The sequence below is a fragment of the Apis florea genome, unplaced genomic scaffold (assembly GCF_048593485.1).
Source record: "Apis florea isolate Af1SG1 unplaced genomic scaffold, ASM4859348v1 contig_3793_pilon, whole genome shotgun sequence".
Classification (NCBI taxonomy): Eukaryota; Metazoa; Arthropoda; class Insecta; order Hymenoptera; family Apidae; genus Apis; species Apis florea.
The window spans coordinates 395,952-408,945 of NW_028256856.1; the positions used below are offsets into that span (position 1 = coordinate 395,952).

Below are 12,994 nucleotides of genomic sequence, written 5' to 3' on the forward strand. Positions count from 1 at the left end.
AGGCTGCATGTGTTTTTCCCAAGCAAAAAAAGAAAAGAAAGAAAATGATCACGAAAACGTGCACTTTGCAATTTAATAAACAATCGTGAATTATTCCAGTTGATGGAACCAATGTATACATTGTTTCAAGGGAAAAAGAATCCTCTGGCATCGCACTGTGAATTTTTAAAAATTTATCAAGAAACGATAAAAAAAACTTCTGTAGTTAAGTTTTCTTTGTAGCAGTCTCCTTTGTTATCCAACGTTGATACAAATAATATAATACATTGAAATGAATCACTATCTCATGTACGGAGGAAAAAATCGAAACGATCTTACAATCTTTGCTGCAAAATTGTTTCGAGATATAGATCAATACATGAATCTGAAAAGAATACGTAAAATTTCTTTTGGAAAATTTCCTAAAGCAAAAAAAAAAAAAAAAAAAAAAAAAAGGGATCAATTGTAATTCAGTAAACGCGATGAATAACTTGGCGGATACAAAATTCCATGTATCGCGCAAAGCATCAAATTATCCGCATCAATTCTTCTTCTTCTTGCTTCCAAATTCAAAGAAATTATCGAATTGATTATCGTACGAAGCGATTAAAGAGCAGCACAGCCGCACAGACGCTTAATTTTCCAATCGATCAGCGAAGAGAAAAGCCGAGTGAAAAAAGAAAGGACTGGAAAGGATCGACGAACCGGACTCGATCAATTTTATGTCCCCCGGATCGACCGATTGTCCGATGGTGGCACGAAAGAGAGACGAGTAAAGAGGAGAGGACCGAGACCTTGCTATGCACCTGCTCTCAGGTGTACGTCCGCACCTTCCATCCGCGCGTGCAATGCATCTTTCTTCCCTCTCCTTTCATCTTATCGTTCCGTTCCGTTCCGTTCCTTCCCTCTTTCGTTCCCGTGTTCTCTTCCCGATACTCGTTTCGAAACATTGCGACGATGTTAATCCTTAGTTAAAGATTCCATGGCCAAACGTTGATAGCGATATCGCTCAAGGCCGATAAACAACATTAGCGAGTGGTTCGTTTCGTCTCCTTTCCCCGTTAAAGAAATTTCGGCTAATTAAAATGTTGATGAATTTATTATCGACAATGCTATTTTTGAAATCGATCCAGTGACCAGGTGTTTTCGATTTTTGATATTGTCACGTGGATATGCTGCTTTTACCTCGACGATTCATTCAGTGTTTTTTTTTTTCTCCACGTGACGATAAATAACTTGAATCTTTGAATTTGAAGAAATAACATGGCAGAACCAGTCTTCTAATTCAGTCAGAATAAGATAATTATTAGGGATATGCCTGGAATGAAATTATAAAAGAATTGAGTTTTTTCAGTTGGACGATATATTTTGAGGTAAATGAAAAATCTGTGTCAAACACGATTAAGAATAGAAAGCACGTACCAGACAATATAAGATCTCGTAAATTAAAAGCGTGACGAATAGAAACCAGTTCATTAATATGTATGACTGTAACTGCGGTTTTTAATAACTTCTATGATAGTTAACCGCAAGCCGAGTTACAATGAAACGGTTCCTTCGTCACAAACACAATATGATTCTCACGGACCTTGTGTCACCGCATTTGCAGAATCTATTAAAATCTTAAAGTTATTTAATCTCTCTGTCTCTCTCTCTCTCTCTCTCTCTCTCTTTCGTTTCATTATTGTGAAACAAATGTTATAGCTATTTGCAAAATATTTCATCATTTGTAATTAAATATTATTTTAATTAATTACATTACAAGTAATTTTTTTGAAAAATTATATTTGACAAGTATACCACAAGTATTCAGCCGTCATATTTAGATGATTAAAATGGATAAACAATATTTAATATTTTATTAATTGTTCAATCAATTATTCAAATATAAAAACTGATTGATTGATTGATTGTTCAGCGAGAAGAATACAATTAGTCATACAATGCGACACGACATTCTTTTAAATTCTTTAGACAGTTTGATTGGTTAATTAATCAGTGGAGGTGCAATCGATCCACGATCTCCTCGAGGACACGTTGCAACCACGACTGACAGGTGTTCCTGTACAGTGGCGAATAATTTTCTTCGTTTCTCGGAGGTTACTGGCTGAATACCCCGGAATTTCCGGTCTTTCAAGCAATCAACAGTGGTTTGTTTCCTCGATAGGTCTCGCTGAAGATTAATTTTGATGCAACTTCTCGATCAATGTCCATATCTTGAATTCACACATTTTTCAACGTTAATTGACCCTTCATTAAACTCTTGTTTCACTGTTCACTGAATGAACGATAAGTTACAAATTCAATCTGTTTAATGTTTTTATTAGCTGATAAAAATTTATCATCAAGATCACGAAGTATATAAATAATCACAAGATTTTAATAGATACATGATTCTGTTAATATTTATTAGTTTACTATTTGTCTTTGTGATTACCTTGAAACATCTTGATATCAATCAATCATAATTGATGATTTTTATTAAAAGACCAAGTGATCAACTCCATTATCTGAAAATACATTAATTTTAATATAATAATACATTATAAATAATTAGGAAAAATTAATTCAAAAATTAAGAATAAAAGAATATCTTATTGTTAATTTTTATTCTTTTATTCTAATTAATTGATTAAATGGTTTTATAAAATTATGTAAAAATTATTATTTAAAAATTAGAATTTTGATACCATCGAAAAGATTTTTTATGGATTAGTCGAATGTATGAGTTTAAAAAGATGCGTTTCCATGGACAGACAGGATGTTATCCTCTGGAATCAACAGGTGAATCGTCTCGTAACAAGAATATTCCCCGTCGCCATGTCCAACTGAAATTTAGCCAATTATAGAGACAACGATCGTCAGCGCGTGATTAAATTTCGACTGACGGGATGTTGGCACGTTTTATATTTCCACTCAATCCTGATGAGAAAAATTAGAAATAGATCAGATACAATTTATAATTATGATAAAATGAAACAGGATATTTTTTTTAAAAAAATAAAAAATCCTTCCTGATTACCTTTCTAATTTTAATCAATTCGATTACTGTTCCTTTCACTTAATTATTATATGAATATTATGACATTTTTGATACATTGATATCATATATCTTTTTCCCAATCATCTTTCTTTGATTCTCACCCATTCAAAAAAACATTCAATTTAAAAACTTCACTTTAACTCTCCATCGTGCTTAATCACTAAACATCTTCTATCCTGTATAACCAATGCGATTTTTCACGAGGCTGAATAATGGATGATAACCTAAAATGATATTAACAATGAATTCAAATTGCAAAAGGAAATTTAAAAAAAAAAAGATATTATAACAGTATAATTATTGAACTTAATTTTATTCTTACTTCTACTAATAGTTTCCCTCCAATTCTAAAAAAAAAAAAAAAAAAAAAAAAAAAAATGGCGATCACCGTTAGTTCCAACGTATGGTAACCGTCGAGACACGGGTCAGTTGCGAAAAGCCCATCTCCCAGTCTGTTGTTCAGCTGCATTAGAATTCAAGGCGCAATTATTAGCGGGCTAATTATAATTAGGGTGGCGATACAACCTGTTGGATATTGTGTCCATGCCGATGTTGATCGCATCGAAACTCAGTGGGCCGTGTATGCGACGGTTCCCCGCGCTTTTTCGTCGCCAATTACATATTTCTGCCAGCACGGTTCGCCTACTAACGAATTGGAACTTTTATTTTGGCGTGTGAACGAATGAAAGAATGAAGGAATGGAAAAAAAAAAAAAAAAAAAAAGGAAAAAAAACGGAGGAGAACCGAAATTAACGGAGTGAAACGGCACACCTAACCCTAGCCCTTCAAGTTTCGTTCAACGCGGCGATCCAGCGGGACACCGATTCGAGAAAGGAAGTCGTAGCATGATGTCGGCCTGACTATGTTTAGAACGCGGCTTCACCCCGATATTTGCATATGTATTAAGCTGTTCCTTTTTACGTTCGACCGTAGCGTGAACACGTGAAATTGCGCGAGTTTTTCAAGAGAGAATCATAATTCTTGGGAGGAAAAATTAAATGAAAATCGAGAGAGGATCGAGCAATTTGAGTGAAACGTTAATATTATAAAATCTCTAAAACTTGATAACACTCAATGGGGCTTGATCATCATTGATCATCATAAATCGTGTTGTTAAAAAATGTTTTTTTTTTCAAACCGTTATTTAATTAATTTCAATGGCGTGAAAATTTTATTTTCAATATTCCGATTTAACCATTCATTGAAGATTTATTTTTTTTTAAATAACCAAAAATCATTAGGTATTAAGAATCGATAGAAAGAATTTTTTGAATAATATAAGAAAAAGCAATAAATAAGTATGATTGACGATATTATGAATCTCATGAATTAACAATGTCTCCCAAAAGGGAGCAATGAAACGGAAGAAAAAAGGATTATCGTATCCCAATTATAATTAATCTCCTCGTAATTATAGGGCTCCTGCTATCGCGTGAGATTATTGATACGCCAGATGCGAGATTTTAACGTGGCCAATTAGTGTCGAAGAAGCGGAAAGCATATCGTTCGATACAAGCCCGACCGATATCACGACTGCTATATCGAATATAGGATGAAAAAAATATATAGCTACCCAATAAATTTGCTTATCATGCATTATTATAGAATTCGTTCTCTTCTCTTTATAATAAATCTTCTTTTTTTTATTTTTCATATAAGTACTTCTGTGAATTTGAATTCCATTAATTAATATTACAGTTCCTAAAAAAAAAAAAAAAAAAAAATTACAATCTTTGATAATAAACCAACGACAACCGCATTATTTTCTCTTTTCTTTTTTTTGTTCATTTTAATATAAATATAAACATGCAAATTATCAATGATTACACCAATATATTTAGTAGATAAATATTAATTACATATTCTAAAACTTTTCGATTTATAAAAATAAAAATTTTCGTAATCCTTACCACTAAATATATTCTTCAAGAAAACATTTCAAATTTTTGATATAATTTGCAAATGATCGAAATAAATATTACTCTAGCGATCACAAGTCCAAAGCGAAATTTTCTGTTATTATATATATATAATATTTCATCATAATAAACCACATATCGAATTTCAAAATATTGTTTCTCGAGTTATTATCAGCCGATGATTTTTGCACAGATGTCAAGCTTTGTTTCCTTAGATGTTTATCCAGCTAACCTCAAATACAGTTACGCGTTCGTAGCTGATGGAACAGGTTTAACGTGCACAACGTTGACAGAAAGCTTGTGAACTTGTTGTCTTTCCGTACAGACAATTAATGACGTTGTAAGTCGCGAGGCTCGTTTGCGATCATGAAATAAATACCGCACGTGGATTTCGCGTAGAAGAAGAAAGAAAGAAGAAAGAGGGAGAGGTAGAAGCACTCTTTGCGGGCGGGTCAATTAACGGCATCGTTAAGCGGCGTGACTCGCTTGTAATCACGAGAAGGATTTCACCGAAAGAAATGGAACAGCGTGTACGCTCCTCTTATTATTGAATTAATTAATAAGCATTGTAAGCCTCGACCTAACGGCCAGTGAAGTTCACTTTCTAAAGAGATTCGAGATTTCCAAGATGTAGTAATTGAGATTCACCATTATTCCTCTTTATTCTTTTCCATTTCTTCGTTCTTCCTTCTCTGGTGTAAAATAATAGATTAGTAAAAATGGATTAAGACTAGTAGACTAATTATTGCATTTGAATCGATAATACCTTCTATTTCACATTTCACATATCTCTTTAGGCTCATAGAATACTTTCACTTTCTATGCTTTGTAATTCTGCTTATACAGATACTTGTTAGATTGTTAAAGTAAAAATTGAAGAATGGAGGATGCAGAAGAAAAATCATTATTTCGTGATGATGTACGTTGTCGAATAATTTGTAATTTCTAAAAGTATACGTTATCTGAAACATAATACCATAATCAGTCGAAAGATTCAATAAAATAATAAAAATATGATACAATTAAAAAAGAAAAAAGTAATTGTTTCTTTGAGATCAAAATAATTAACCAATTTGTTTTTTGTAAATTAGAGAACGAAAGAAAGGAGGATAACGAAAGAGAGGAAGAAAGGTTGGCCCGGATAGGATGACCTTGAAAGAAGGTTCCTCGAGTGAGGAGCGCCGAAGGGTCTTCCACGGAGAGCAGCAACGAGGCAGAGGAGAAACTGGGTAGCGAGACGGTGTAGATACGCGTAAGGAAGCGTAACGCCTACGTAGAGCCGAGCCTCTGACTCGCGACTTCCGGTCAAGCGGCAGGAAGCACGCTCGGTGCGTCGCCGCCACCGACATCGACTTCACGTCCTTAGACCTAGTAGTCATGAGCTACGAAATATTTATTTTGTCTTACAAGTCGATCAGAATGCAGATTTGTCATTAGTTTCATCTTTTGATCAAAACCAGAATTAAACCTTCTATCGCGTGCATTATGCATGACATAAAAAGAAATTCAAAATTTTTTATTTTATTTGAAAAATCACTCGATGAGATATGGTTTATAATTAGTTAATACATAAACATAAATTGCTAATATTGAATTTTTATAAATAATAGAGAATAATATTTTTTTTATAATGTAATCTCTTTGAAATTTTATTCTTATTTGATGATGTTAGGAAATTCTTAGAAAAGACCAGACCGGAGATTATATTTTATACCTTCAGAAAATTTTATACCTTTAGATAATCTTGAGATAGAAATTCCATTTCCTTGACGAGATAATCATTTTATGAAATTGCTTTATATCATTAAATGATTTTATAATTCTTCTGAGCGATTTCTTTTACAATTTTTTTTATACTAATTTTATTCTAGATACCTTGAAATAACAATTTTTATTAATTAAGAAAATGAAAAATATAAATCAAGAAAATGAAAAAATGGAAAATAGAAGAAACAAAAAAAAAGTATTAACATAAAGACTACATTTCTGGTTAATTTATGTTCTTTTGATACAATTTTTATCCGAGATAGAAAATCAATTTATAAAAATGAAATTATAATTGAAATCAATCGACATTTGGATTCTTCTTAATTTTCCATCTTGATGGCGGCTCATTAACATTAACTGGTTACTTTACTACGGATATGAATATAGAACGAAGGGGAATGCCACGAAGGTGGCTTCAACCGTACATCCGGACGATATAAATGAGAAGTTGAACTTTCATAGTATTCGCTATTAAAGTTCATTCAGTTTCGATATTGTCTTAACCCTTGATCGGAATCATTATATATTAAGATATTAAGAATTTAAGATATAATGATATTATAAAAGAAAACAGTGAATAAACAATAGATTTTACTCCGACAATTATGAATTTTTTAAGATTTTAATTAATTCTTACTTACTAAACTCCCATGCAAAAGATAATAGACTTAAAACTTTTTAAAAGATTGGTGGAAATTCTCGTTCCTCTTCCTTCATGAATGCCTTGTTACTGCAGAAATTTCATTCCAATTATAGAGGATTCGATTTCTTCAATGAAATTTCTCTCTAGATTAAAATAGAACTCGAGAAAAACTGATAATCCTGATTATAATGAATAAACTTTTTGATGCGAAAGTTTCCAATCGTAGATCTGGCCTGAATTCAAAAATACAAAGAGGAAGATGAGAAAATGGAAATGACTCGCTCTTGATTCAAAGAGAAACTTTCCCTATCCTTTAATATCCGTAAAACTTATTCCGGAAAAGAATAGGAATGAGTAGTGTGATAAGAAAAAAAATAATTCCTTGTTCGTACAACTTGGAAAGGAATTATCTTTCGGTTCGTGCACTCGGCAGGAAACCTAATTTCAGTCTTCCTGTCATGGGAATGTGCTCACCCTGTATTGCATTTTATAAGAATACGAATCGAACACGATTTTCTGCCAAGTTTTCATTCGATTTGTATTGTTGCTATAATTTAGAAACGATTTACAGCGGCGATTGCATCTCTGAAAAAAAATTTTATCGAGTCAAAATTCATAAAAAGATAATAAAAATAGCAAAATGAGAAGGAATGAATGTTTAGAAGAATAGAGAAAAAAGCGTAAACGCAGATTGTGTAGAATCTATTGTTCGAAACAATTGTGGGATTTAGTTTGGAGATGCAAATGAAAAAGACATGATGTGAACTCGATGCAATATTTCTTATCTTTCATTCAAAATAGTAAAAGAAAAGATTGAATCAATCTTAAATTTTCATTGGTTGTTTTCTTTGATGTCATAATGCTTATTATCATGTTCTTTTATAAAAAATTTAAATTCATCGTTTGCAAGTTTGAATTTCACATGTGTTTAATAATCTTAATAATTGAAATTATTAAAAAGAAATAATTCAATTATTGTTTATATTTATATTTACAGAATATCTTAAAATACATATCATATGAAGTAATTAATTAATTAATTAATAGATCTCACTATTTCAGTACTTTTATATTTAATAACTTTCACGACAAAAAAACATAAAATATAATAAAATTTGAGATGAAACGAAATGTATAGTTGACGAAAAGTGGTGTTTTCAAGATAAGATATTTGGTATTTACATACGATGGCGTATGGGCCTTTTCATATACAACGACAAATAAGATAAGCACTTAAAATATTAAATGAGTCGAAAATATCGGTATAATTGAAAAGAACGAGGAAATAAAGCAATCAAATTTATTATCAACGGTAAGATGAAAGAAAGATACGAATTCGTAAGATCAATTCCGCGAATCAAAAAGATCAACTTAATGATGTGGTTTAATGACTTTCCCTTTGCTTGGTTACATGTGCACAATTCACCTCACGAAGTCTCCTGGTGCTTTCGACTGCCTGTTTTCGGGCAACGACTCGAATGATTTTATCGTTGCATCCTTCTTCTCCTTCCTGCTTCCTGGGCGTGTAAGCACCGGTTGTTTCGAAAGCGTCCAGTTAACCTTATACTTCGTTACGGAAATTAACAATTCACAGTAGAATCCGTCCCACGAATTCTCCAAAGGTAACTCGTTACTCGTTAATTGTCTTCCTGAAAATTTGCCTTTTTGTTGGTTATACGATGTTGGCATCACTGTTATTCATATCGATTATTTCAATTGTTACATCGATATCTATTCATTCGATAAATTTATCGTATCAATAGAATATACATAGTTGTGACATTGCACAAATTCATAAAGACTAATTTTGTTTTGTTTCATTAATAATCAATGATTATTTATTTTAACAAAGTATTATTAATACCGCAATTGTTTCTGATATTACTATTGTTTCATTAATCCAATGTCAATAATATCGAATTAGTAATATCGAATTAGTAATATCGATGATGTAGAATTATCGATAATATAGTTGTCTTCAATAAAGTTCTAAAGATTTACGATTAACGTAGTCTATAAAATAAAAATTGAACGAAGATAAATTCTCAAGAGAATATTATGTTTTGAATAATGAATCAATGGAGCATTGTTTGAATCGCACGATCGAGCCGGAAACGAGTAAAGAGAATACCAACAAAATTCGACAGAATAATGTTCGATGTCGTGTGACAGGCGGGTCGTGGCCGGAAAAGCGCGAAAATAGGAAGAGGAAGCGAGCGAAGAAAGAAAGAAAAGAGAGGCGGAGACGTGGAAGTGGCGCGTGGCACTACCGAATAAGTATCGAATGCCGCCAGATGTTGCGGTGAAGCCAGCTGCTGCACCTCCGCCACTCTGCCCTCTTTTGCTTTTCCTCGCGGTTTTTCGAGAGAGTCGAGCAGGTACAGACACCGACCAATGCATAGCTGCTTGATGTTCACTGGTGGTATTATTGCGTGTCACTTTTTTTTCATTTATTATTTATGAAATTCAATCGAAATGTCAATTAAACGCTTTTCTTACACTATATATATATACACGTAGGCCATTTTACTTTGATTTATAGTTCAAACATGGCGGATTATTTTAAAAAATGTCGTTACACATGAATTCTCTTTGAATTTCAAGAGATTCTATTTGGATTTGTTTTTAAATCTTTCTTTGTGATAGGGACAGAACACTTAAATAAAAAGTTTAATTTGAATTGTGTTTGTCGTGATACAAGCAATCATAAAGGGTTAAGATAGATTGAATAACTACACAAGTACAATTAGATTGCGTGATGACATTAATAAGGTTTGTTACGAAAGTTCTTGAAAGTTCATTATACTGTCAAGAAAGAATACCGCTTTAACGTAAATTATCTTTAAATGGAAATTTGAAATAAAACTTTTCTTATCAGATTTCTATTTATTTTCTTCTAAAATTTAATAAAAGAGAAAAATATCTTAATCATGATTAAATAATTTTAATATTATATAATAAAATATTAATTAATATTTTGAATTCATATTGAATGAAAAGTTAGTACTACTATAATAAATATTGTAATTAAATGTAAAAAATATTTAATAATTATTGGAAAATAAAGATAATAATAAGTAAAAATAATTGAGAAAAAAAATTTTCAGAATAACATAATTTTATACATTCTTAAATTTATTATTTTCTAATGAATTGATTCGCATTATGTAATTGAATTTATTGATATACAGCAAAATTGTACTGATTATTCATTTATTAAATGAATTTATAAAATAATTAACTCATTCCAAAATAAAATTATTTTACCTGAAAATAATTTTATTATAATTATTTCAAACATGAAGTAATTAAAAGCTTTTGAGGTTATGTTATATGTATTATTTATATATTGTGATTTTTGAAATTTAAATCATGTTCGTTTTTTGCGAAAAAAATTTTTATATATATAAATGGAAACATTTCATGTGTGAATAGAAATAATTATCACAATTTATTTTTATCGTAATCCAATCTACCTCATGAAATACGATGTATTATACTAAATACTTGCATGTATATTATATATATATTTTATATATATATGTAATTTTCGCGGGAATTATGAATTAAAATCTTCATTTTATACAATTTCAATATAATATTGTTGCAATTCTATCCAATTAAATTTTCTGATAAATTTAATGAAATATAACATGTTTAAACCTTTAACATATTCATTGATTAATTTCAGCAGAAATTATCAATTATATTGGAATCAACACCATAATTAATTTTGATAAAATATTGCATTGAACTCAACTTAGTAAATTTGTTAAAAAAAATTTGTTAAGTAATTTTAAATAATATCATTTAAATGATTTGAAATACATGTTCCACTTATATATATATACGATATTAACAAAGTAACATTAAAAAATGATTCTAAAATCATTTAATTTTATTAGTATGAAATATTATATAAAAGTAGTATATATATCTTTCAAATAAAAGAACATTACATAGAATATACATTACAATTTTATATTATAATTAAATTATATTCAGTGAAAACATCTGATAACTTTTTCTTTGCATAATTGTTTTCAAAACTAAAACCGATTTATGTATCTACCTGTGGAATGAAATCAGAGTAATCATCATCATCCCTTCCATTTTCTTGTCGTAGAGAACTGGCGTGAAAACCGAAAAGGGACAAGAAGGAAAAGAAAAAGGAGAGCCCTTCGAGCGAGGAGAACAAGATGGGAAGGAAGTGGCGGAGGGGGTCGAAAGCGAATATCCTTCCTGCCGGGGCAACAAACAGGCAGCTGCTCGGATTTGAGCACGTGCTACTACCACCGTGCGCTGCCACGATGAGCCTCGTCTTAGATAGCCGAGGTTGGTAGGTTGCTGGGTAAAGATAGGTAAGTGTTATACACCAGCCTATATGACTGAATATGATCCAGGTACCCAGCGGGACTGACGAGTATTTTCGTGCGTGTTCCGGTGATCTTTGCACGTGCTGCATTTTATTCCTTTTCCTATTTAAATTCACCTCGAACCTTCCTGATCTCTTATTCATCCAGCAACAATTGAGCTACCGTTGAAAATGGCTCTCCTTTCTATTCTGAAGTAACGAATATCATTTCAATTTCATTTTCAATATTCAGAAATTTCAGGTTATTCAGAATTATGCTAAAAATTTTTATGTATTATAATTATTTTAAAACTTTGGAATGTCTTTGTAATAAATACTGTTAAAATTTTACGCAATATAGGAAAGAAGTGACTTGATGATTTGATATGACTATGTTTTGCACGGAAAATGATCGACGAAGATTGATCGGTAGGATGATCGGAAGATATTATGCACCAACTCTCTAAATAGAAGGTATACTATATGAGCACCAGATATCTCCAAGAAGGGTACGATCGTGCATGCATGCGTATCTCCCTTCATGGCATCAACTATACGTAAGTTTTCCTTCGGGCTATTAATTCTCTTTCAAGGTGGTCTCTGATTTTGCAATTTTACACCAGTTGAGTTTTATGGGTTTTTCCTTTAGTGACGTGAGATATTAACAGATATTTTCTTAATAATCTATCTATTAATCCAGGCAATGAAATGATGAAAAATTCTAACCTCAAATTTTATCGATTAAAATTTATGTTATTAATTTTGATTTTTTTTTTTTTTAAAGACTAAGGAAATGATCGAGCTATTGATTTTTAAACGATTATATGTCTAATAGAAAGTTAAATTGATTTTCTGTTGACTGGATAATTAAATTTTCAGCGAATCGAATATCTTCTTATCTGATCATATATCCGTAGACCTGGCGTTATTAATTTAGTAGAAATCTGCAGGTGCTTCTACAGAAATTTCGTTAATCGATCCTACATTCATGTCGACCATGCATCCATAATCAAACCCGCATTCAAAGATCCTTCAAAGAAATTTTATCCGTTTAATTGCAAATGAAAAATACATATTTTATTTTTCTTATTTTTGAATTTTTATATTAATTATAAAATCTGATATTCGTTGTATATGCTGAAAGATCAATTGATTTCATTCAAAAAAAAAAAAAAAAAAAATTCCTGAATAAAGGGAATCAAATAATTTTATCCACAGGAATGAAAAGGATCAATAGAAGATTGTCTTATCATTTAGCTATATTCAAAAATGCATGACACATTAGTTAC

The 12,994-nt window shown here is 31.1% G+C and overlaps 2 long non-coding RNA genes across 3 annotated transcripts; both read right to left on the reverse strand.

Annotated features, from left to right (window-relative positions):
- Window positions 1–1,705: 1,705 nt before the first annotated feature.
- On the reverse strand, window positions 1,706–3,249 carry LOC147656358 (uncharacterized). 2 transcript variants are annotated; one of them, XR_015294570.1, is made up of 4 exons: window positions 3,002–3,249; window positions 2,670–2,901; window positions 2,417–2,489; window positions 1,706–2,257 (listed from the first exon to the last, which is right to left on the reverse strand). It is a non-coding gene; the product is annotated as an uncharacterized LOC147656358 (long non-coding RNA). The 2 variants fall into 2 exon arrangements; XR_015294569.1 differs by lacking the exon at window positions 1,706–2,257 and having other exon boundaries at window positions 2,286–2,489; window positions 3,002–3,243.
- Window positions 3,250–5,707: 2,458 nt separating this feature from the next.
- Window positions 5,708–9,056, reverse strand: LOC116414017 (uncharacterized). The gene is made up of 2 exons (XR_004224454.2): window positions 8,778–9,056; window positions 5,708–5,903 (listed from the first exon to the last, which is right to left on the reverse strand). It is a non-coding gene; the product is annotated as an uncharacterized LOC116414017 (long non-coding RNA).
- Window positions 9,057–12,994: the final 3,938 nt, after the last annotated feature.